The sequence below is a fragment of the Pleuronectes platessa genome, chromosome 15 (genome assembly GCF_947347685.1).
Source record: "Pleuronectes platessa chromosome 15, fPlePla1.1, whole genome shotgun sequence".
Classification (NCBI taxonomy): domain Eukaryota; kingdom Metazoa; phylum Chordata; class Actinopteri; order Pleuronectiformes; family Pleuronectidae; genus Pleuronectes; species Pleuronectes platessa.
The window spans coordinates 21603127-21613024 of record NC_070640.1 but is presented as its reverse complement, the minus strand read 5'-3'; the positions used below and the strand labels follow the sequence as shown (position 1 = coordinate 21613024).

The following is a 9898-nucleotide window of genomic DNA, read 5'->3' as shown; positions in this document are numbered from 1 at the left end:
GCCATTCTGCTATAAGTTAACAATAGTTTCAGTCTACTCCTTAATGTATATAACAATTTGCAGTATTTATTTAGCACTTTTCTAGTCCTGATTACCACTGAATGCGCTTTACAGTACAGTTTCTTCTCATTCTAATTTTTTCATTCCCCCATTCACAGACATTCGTACAGTATATGTATGTGCAGCACTTTCTATATCATACACAAATCACACACTAGCCTCACAGCCGTCAGGGGCAATTTGGGGTTCAGGGTCTTGTCTAAGGACACTTCTGCAGGGGGGAAGGGGGAGACTGGGATCAAATCCTCGTTTTGTTTTTTCATTCTCATACAACCAGAAAGGAATAAAGGGGATTATCTATCTGACTGTAACAATATTAACATTCTTCTTGCAGCCCCGATGAGTTTAAATTATATAAAAGCGACCACCAACAAAAATGTGTTTTGAAAATGACCTTAGGCCTCCGCAGCCTCTGTCACCCTTCAGTGAACCCCCCTCGAGAATTCAAGTTTGACTCCACATCCTCCCTGGCCTCCTGCTGACGCTGCTCTGCAGACCTGCCCCCTCACACCTTTGACACTTGAACCCACTCATCTTTTTCACGTTCTTCAGTTTACTGCATGAGCTCTATGTGCTTTTTCCTGTTTGTGTTACACATCAGGTCGCTGACTGGTGTGCATCACAAATATCATCGTGGCACCTTGCATGACTTAAACATAGAGGCCTGCGGAGCTATAGCGTAAAACAACGTAGCAAGACTACACTGTATGTTTATATGTATCTTCATCAACTAGTCTATTAAGTCCTTTTCCAACTAGACTTTTGAATGAAGTTTTAATATTAATTAGCGGTTTCGCATTAAATCAGATTAATATATTCAAGAGCTAGGCTATGTATGTACCACAGGCTTGCAGTAATTAAACATCAGCTTAAAAAGCTTACCCAGATGTTTCAGCTAATTATAGGCCCCATCAAATCCTTGAAAAAGGGGTTGCTAACCAGTTATGTGATTATTTGCATAGAACAGGTTTTAATACTTTATGTCAGGATTTAAAATCCATCACAGCACAGAAACAACACTGCCTTGGGATAATATATGTTGTGATTATGAAATTAAATGTAATTGAAGATATTTGCATGTATATTTACTCTCAGCCGTTCAGACGGCTCATAGTCAGTGACATTAGTTATAGATTGCTTCCATCTAGTGGTTTCTGTGAAATATTACATGACCACACTTCTAAACACACTCAAGTGAATATGCAGGGCGACTTTAAAATGTACACAGCATCTTTCAAACACAATGGTCCTTTACAGAAGGCCAAGGAATGTGTTGAAATACGTAAAATAAAAACATTATTTAAAATATAATTTTATTAAATTAATTAAATGTGAAATACATGTATAGTTCAGTTGTCATTATAAGTTGTAAATTCTGCCCCAGTTATTTGTGTTCATCATTTATAAACCTGAGGGTTTCCTACCTGCACATGCACTCAGAAGCTGAGCACTTCTACAGCAAACTAGGTTATATGATGAATCTTCCAGCCACATATGAAGTGTTTCAAAATCTATTCACACCAACGCTGCACTGACAGGAAGATTCAGGTTAAGAATGCACATAACATAAGTACTCAGACTTAATGGGAAGCTCTAGAGATTTGTTTCAATGGTCTCATCTCCGGCTGTAATTTTTGTCAACACTTTTTTTAAGATTAGGATTAAGATACATTTATTTATCCCAAGCACATACACAGACATGCACAGGCACACTCATGAAATTGTAAGGAAATTTAACCTCTGCTTTTAACCCATCTGGTGCAGGACACACAGAGCAGTGAGCAACCATGTACGGCGCGCGGGGAGCAGATGTTGGGGGAGTAAGGTGCCTTGCTCAGGGGCACTAGACAGGGTAGGGAGAATCCTCTTGGATTTTTGGACAGATCAATCCTGGTGCGTCTTTTTGTTTTTTCTCCTTGGAGTCGAGCCAGAGACCTATTCTGCCCCAGTGTTAATTTCGTTGACGAAAACGATGACGAAAAATATTCGTTTACGATCTTTTTTTCATGACGAAGACGAACCTAAATCTGTTTTAACTTTCGTTGACGAGACGAGACGAAAATGTTGGTGGTTGACTAAGTCACAATAATTTATTTAAACATCATCGTGTCAGGCCGTCATGAAGTATCAGGAGGGGGCGAGTGAGTGTGTCTGTGTGTGTGTGCGCGCCCCAGATAGCGCACCGGTCCCGAGGCTCCGCCCTCCGCCCCGCTCACTCGCTCAGAGACACAAGATCTGAGCTCGTCCATGTGTAGCTGCTTCTTAACAGTGGAAACAGTGAAAACACAGAGTTTCTCTGGTCTCAGCTGATCAGAGATCAGCGCAGCAGCTTCTTGATCAGAGCAGAAGCTGCAGGTGGTTTGTACCGAGCTTCAGTTTCTGTGTCCGCCTCCAGTCTAACCGGCTCTCACTTTTTGTTTTCACATTTAAAACTAAATATATATTTTTAAGCTATTAGGCTGCAGCTATATGTTTTTATTTATTCCAAATAGCCCTACAAAGTTCTGTGTTTAATTTATTTCAAAGTAGGCCTACACTTGCCTGTGTATTTTCTTCTCTTCATAAGTGTTCTGTGTTTTCCTTTGTTGTAACAGGTACAAATAGCAATAAAATGTCAAGAGTTTTCTTTATTGTCCTTCTATAATTTCTTAAATGCAACAAACTATAGTTTAGTATAGTATAACTTTATATTAAACTTTATTAGCAAATATGTTTTGCGGCTCCAGACAAATTTTATTTGGGGGAAGAGGGGGCAAAATTACTCTTTTGAAAGTAAAGGTTGCCGACCCCTGCTATAGACCGATGCTGGTAGGGATATCTAATAGACAACCTAAGTACTGCAAGCTAGACTATTTTGCAGTTTTAGACACAACACAGGGTTCCTGGGCCTGAGAAGGGAAGAAAAGGAGTTTAAGTGTTACAGTTTGGTGGAGGAGATGGACCCAGGATGCAGAGGTTATAACAAAAAAGTGTATTTAATATAAAAGGGGTCTTTAAACAAGACAAAAACAAAACATAACCGGTGACTACTGGAGAGTCAAAAACCCGGGGATGAAAAACGCAGGTGTCTACTCTGGGAGGCAGGAGCAGAAGTTGAGCGTCAAGGTGCACAAGGAACACAGAAGATCCGCAGGGGAAAGCTGCACGAGACAGCAGTACAAAACAAACCTATAGAAGACTACGTGTAGAAACGATTAGCACGAGTACAAACCGACAGAGGGCTTGGGGAACACAGAGGCTTAAATAGAGACACAGAGGGAAGGCAGGAGCAATTAACCACAGGTGAAACACATGAGGACTGGGAAGACAATCACCGAAAGGAAGTGAAGATAGAAACCACACACAAGGGACAGATACTACTAAATAAAACAGGAAGCAGAAAATACAAAGAGACTGAAATTAACAAACTAAAATGACAGGACATCACATTAATGTGGCTATTAAATGTGACTAAAACTAGACTGAAATGTAATTAGTTTTCGTCGACTAAAACTAGACTAAAATGTAATTAGTTTGGTCGACTAAAACTAGACTAAAACTAAGAAGGATAAAAATGACTAAATGTGACTAAAACTAATATGCATTTTCGTCAAAAGACTAAGACTAAGACTAAATCAAAAATAGCTGCCAAAATTAGCAGTGTTCTGCCCATAGTCCAAGTTTCTGCCACCAGTCCACCGCCTCTCCTGGAAAAAAGCTTTTCCTCCCCGTCGGGGAATTGAACCCCGGTCTCCCGCGTGACAGGCGGGGATACTATCCACTATACTAACGAGGAGTTACATGAGTCGAATTTTGTCCATGACTAAAATGTTCTTGCAAGTAACAACCTCAGCGGCAAACAATGTTTTTTATAATGTTTAGGCAGTCAAGTGTTAAATCAATAATTTACAGAATTATATTCCTTGACTACTCTTCTAGTGGTCAGATAATGACATTTTATAGCCCTTATAATGGATCAATTGATGAATTTCCACATCAGAGGACTGGACATGTCTTTACACATGTCTGTTGATTCGGGCAAAGGAGTGTTTGATTCAACAGTAGAAGAGGAGGCTGTTCCAGGATTTTGTATGGAATTCTACAAATGAATGAGCAAGAATATTGATGGAAATACTGTATTGTCAGGAAGTTTTGCATCACTGTGATGAAGAACCATGATTTTGAGCTCCTTTCTTAACGGATGACAGTGTCCAGTTTGACACTAATCTCAATATTTACTGAATTGTTACTTTCACCAAGGAGGTTATGTTGTCACCCCTCTCTGTTTGTTTGTTGGTTGTTTTGTATGCTTGTGGGCCAGGCTACACAAAGCAACTGAAAAGATTGCCATAAAACTTGGTGGTAAATTGTGGTATGGGTCAGGGAAGAACCCGTTACATTTTTGTGATGATCTGGATCCAGGCAGTGCTGTGGACTGTATTGAGTGCCATTCTAGTTTGTCGTGAGATTTGATCCCCCAGAGGATGAACCCTGCTGACCTTGGTGTTTCCCTGGTTTGTCTACAGGTGCAATTTAAATATATCAACAGCTTTTGTACACACACTATATGAACAACTTTGGTAATCAAGGTTAAATTAATAAAAAAGCAGCTCAGCTTTGGCCTTGTTGATAATCTGGGCTACTCTTGTTTTTACTTGAGATGTGTCGTGGAAGTATGGTTGGAACCTATGTTGTAGTTGAAAAGTAAGTTTTATGACCTATGTCTACATACATATACAACATGTACAAATAATTTATGACTTGAACTGTTTGATGGTCTGAACTGTTTTTGACCTTAAACCTGTCAGACCTTTTTTATCACTTATTTACTCCTCAAAGAACTGAATGTATGCCTGCTTATCTCCAAAGGAAACATATGTTAATCAGTTGTCTGTGTTTAGATTCCTCTCTAAACATGCACCTCTCAGAACGAGGAAAAGCCTTAGTCCTCCTATAAGATCCTTGAATTTGACTGTCCTGCATCTTCACTCTGAGATCCCTTGTGACTCTCTGTGTTGATCCTTTCTGCAGACAGCCCTATTACATACACAAAGACAAATTTTGTGTTTCCAGCATTGTGTATTTCCAGATTTCCATCACAGATGTTTCCACCATCAATTACTTTGTCTCAGTTGGATGCACAATGACCGATAACTGATGACGGTCAAGACGAAATATGACTCATGTATATGATAACTAAGTTGACACTTTTCATTTTCCTTATTTTCTATTATTCAATCGAAGCTCTGTGATCCAATACAGTGAAAGTCAAAAAGTGTCATCCCATTGCACCCAACAGGGAATCATTGTTGAAATATTTTGGTCTGAACCAAAATGGTGGTTGGAGCAACGGTTATTGGGAAAGGTTACGATCATATTATCATTACATCTCATCATTTCTGCAGATTAGTCAGCTGCATATTCATGCTGCCTGTCTTCTGTTCTATTACATTCCAAGGTTCTACTGGATTCACATGAATATTACTACTCAGTCACTGGATACTGGTGACTGAGGGTGTCACTGAAGGTCACTGTCATGTTCATGGAACCAGTTTGCTTTGTGACATGGAGCATTAACCTGCCTGAAGAAGCCATTAGAAGATGACAAACAGTGGGATGCACATAGTCAGCAACAATATGTGTATAAGCCATGACTGAGTGATATGATCTGTTGACACAAGACCAGTTGCGTCCGTGGATTGGATCTGTCCCTCTTGGTGAGTATGTGTCACTGCAGCCTCATATTGCTCTTCTTGGCTGACGTGGTTTCTGCTGTTGTAGATCATCCATTTCAATGATTTTTAATCCCACCAATGTTTTGGAAGAGTGTTTTTTCTGTTTTACCGAAGCTCCAACCAGTCTGATGACTCTCCTCTGACCTCTCTCATCAACACAGAACTGCTGCTCACTGGAGGTTTTTGGTTCTTCTCATCATTCTGAGTAAAAACTCCAGAGGCTGCGTGTGTGAAGATCCCAGGATATCAGCAGTTTCAGGAAAAACACAAACCAGCACATCTGACAGGAGCAACGTGTCTGCATGATTTCAGGCATTCCCTGCTGCCACCTGATAATTGTATGAAATAAGCAGATCCTACTTTCTTTTAGTCAAATCTACAACGCTGTAGATCCTTTAACTTTTCTTATCCTCTAGCGCCATCATTAGGACATATTGTAAATTTTTCCAATGCTGCAAAACTAATGGCATTCTCACCAGCCTCAGCTTGAAATTGTTAACATGCAAAACTAACCTGGTGAACATTGTAAACGTTATACCAGCTCAACATCAGCAAGCTAGCTTTATCAGTCTGAGGCTATCATTGGCACACTCCTGCTCATGTGGACTGTCTGTGATGACAGAAAGCACCGGTTGGAGCTGGACTACACCATCTAATCAGACAAGGTGGTGTTACTGCCTCTTAAACTAAAGGAAGTCTGGAGGAGGGTGTGAAGGGATCTGCCAGACAGACTGAGCAGAAGATCACAGTATTTATTAGAGGAGCAGTGGAAATGAAAGAGTAGGGATTCTTGGGAATGTGAGGGGAGTGAACGTGTAGAACACATAAAGGAAGACCAAGATGTATCTAAGGTCTATGAACATCAACACAAGCACATTCATGCACTGAAAACAAGAATGACTAGTGTGTCAACTAGTCACAATATACGTTGTCTCAAGGCACTTTACAAGGTGGAGACCTTACAGCCCCACAGTTCCCACAGCAAGCTGACACTGGAGACTGTGGAGAGAGAAAAATCCTTTTTAACTGTTAGCCGGAACCTAAAGGAGAATTTGGCTGACAGCAGCTTAGACAGATGTCAGTTGTTGGGGTATTATCAGGTGTACACCTTCAGACTCTGATCATCATATTAGAAGACCCCAAGATTGAGTTAACACAGTAAGGGCTTTTGGATAGTCCATACCTGCTAAAGAACAACAATTCCTTGATCTGCCATTTAACTGGAGATCCACTCCAAACTTGAATGGGTTCTTCTTGGTTCATGTAGCACCCCTCCACAAAATGTCATGGAAATCAGACAAACAAAGAAATTGTCATGGAATCGCTTCCTTAGTTGAGGTAATACAATATTACAAATTCAAAACTTCATGGTTGAGTGGGAACCAACCACCTATCACAGCAGCACCCCGAGGTACGGATATGTCCATTTCTCTTCTCTCTGCCAAATCCCAGACCTGACCCCCTTGAAGTCAAGCTTGGCCATTGTGAGTCCATACCAGGCAGAAATACTTGGACAGTGTCGAAACAAAAGGGTCAACGGAAATATCATAATGTCAGAGGTTGAAAAAGAGGGGATTGGCTACATGCAGTTTTCCGTGTGTTGAGAAGAGGATGGGTATAAAGCTCATGGAGGATGAAAGATATTTGCTCTAAACTGATAAAGTTCCAATAATATCTTACATCTTATAGTAATTTCAACATTTTCTCACGGTTTGAGTCATGTTCCAGTAGATTGAATTACAGAGATACTCTGTATTGGACACCTCTGTCTTTTTAAATAATTAGCTTCACCTTGTCAACCATAGTGCAGACATACGATCCTCTCTGTGCAGAGCAGTGCCTCCCCATCCACCGTGCGCACCGGATCCTATAAAGACAGAAACACTGGGATGAATCAGAGACCGGCCGGTGAAACTCTGTACCTCGGCCATCTTTGGAGAGTTTATTATAATTTACGCACAAACCTGCGCTGCTAAAACCGGCAGTTGGCAGTGTTGTGTTGGACATGTCAGCACATCTCTGATGTGGCGCATCTCAACTGCGTCAAGTGACATGGGGACAGACGGATAAGACCGGAAGTATGAAGATTTGGTTTAAAAAATAAAACATTAATATTGGTGAAACTGAGGCGTTGATCCACCGTGATCCGATCTTCCATCTGGACGCTGATGCTTCGCCCCAACAGCCCAGTGCTCTCTTTTTCATGTAAAATATATTTTGTTACCATGTGATTGTTGAACACTTTTCTGTTTTGCATTATGTAGTAACAAGAGAAAAAAACGAAACTGAAATAAGAGTGGGCAAATGCAACATAATTAATAATAATAATTTTTTTCATTTTTTCCACTGCTCTAGCAAAACCAGATTCAGTGTGGGCGGCCATCTGCCTCAAATGATTTGGGTGAGCAGAGAAAAATGGGGAAGAGAGGAGAAGGGATGCAAGGATTGGCGTGATATGAGACCTGCGGTTTATTTTAATTTCAATATGAGCAGCAGCATTTTGAACAAGTTGCAAACAAGTGATTAAGGTTTGACTAAGGCACGTATACAGTGTGTTGCCATAGTCCAGGCGGGAAAGAACAAAGGCATGTTTTAGCTTTTCTGGGTCAGGGAAAGATAGAACTGATTTATTCTGAATATAATTCATAGATGGAAGTAGCAGGATTTAATGATTTCATTGACATGTCTTTTAAAATCCCTTTGGCAATAAAATGTGACAACTAGATTTTTAGCTGTTTTTTGGGGAATTAGTTGCTGTTTTGTTTGAGTTTAACTTAAGGATTTGGAAGACATCCATTCCTTAATGGAAATTAGCTCTATTAGCTTAGAAGACAGGTAGATTTGGGGTCATCAGCATAGCAATTATATACACCGTTAAAAGGGCTGATCATGTTTCCTAATGGCAGAATGTACAGGACAATAGTAATATCAAGACTAGACCCTTGTTGCACCCCGCACATCAGTGAAGCTGAAGATGAGAAATGGTTTCCAGTAGGAAAAGAAAATCATCAGTCTGAGAGATAAGACTCGAACCATCTAAGGGCAGTTCTGGATAAACCAACACACTGTTTAAGTTTTTTAATGAGAATGTTTGGTTTGATGGTGTCAAATGTGGCACTGGGGTCAAGGAGCAATAAGACAATTACCAATTACCAGCATCAGCAGATATCATAGATCATTTGTAATCTTAAGGGATCGTTTGCGTAACTCAGACTGGAATTTATTGAAAATGTTATTGTTGTCACACATAGCTAAAAGTTGGTTAGTGCCACCGTTTAAAAAATTTGGGATATGAATGGGAGTTATGAAATGGGCCTCTAATTCTGTGGCAGTGATTAATCAAGATTTGTTTTTTCAGTAAAGGTTGAATGCTGGCTTTATCAATGAGTTCAGCTGAGGAGCTTTTTATTCACTAGAAACTGGGCATTGGGACGTTTATCCATTTCACATTTGATTTTTAGGAGCTTTTGTTACTGATTGCATATTTTAAAGGATTATTGATGTATCTTACTCCCAGTGTCCAGTGTTTTTTATTATTTAAATTTAATGCTACATCCTCTGAGTAAGGTCATTGAATAAAAGTAAAGGACAAAAAAAAATACTAGTACTACAACTCAAAATAATAATAATAATGATTATTGTCATTATTAATATTATTATTATGATTTTAGTTGTTGTTGCTGCTGGAATTATTATTATTATTATTTTAGAGGCACAAGTGAAACCAACTCAGGCCACTGCAAGTAGACAACGAATAATTACCTTTAATAACAATAATAATAATAATAATAAGATATGATAATAAACATAACTGGTCAAAATAACTGAAAAGTAAAAATATGTGTGACATTTATTATGTATTTATTACTGTTTCTACAGTAAATGTTCCATATAGTTGAATGACGCCGTAGCCATTAGGGCTTTTACTTCTGAAGCAATGACCGGAAGTGCTGTGTCGGTGTCTTCTCTGTGGATGACGCTGGTGCGCATCTCACCGACCGGGACGCAGATCCGTGGACACCTCGGCCTTTTCCCCGCCGCACCGAGAGCCGCGTTTTTCCGGGAGCTGCAGCAGAGCGGAGCGGCTGGCCCTCGCTGCCGACGCGGGCTGGAGGCGGAGGCTG

General features: G+C 40.0%; 1 non-coding gene across 1 annotated transcript; it reads right to left on the bottom strand.

Annotated features, from left to right (window-relative positions):
- Window positions 1–3763: 3763 nt before the first annotated feature.
- On the bottom strand, window positions 3764–3835 carry trnad-guc (transfer RNA aspartic acid (anticodon GUC)). The gene has a single exon. It is a non-coding gene; the product is annotated as a tRNA-Asp (tRNA).
- Window positions 3836–9898: the final 6063 nt, after the last annotated feature.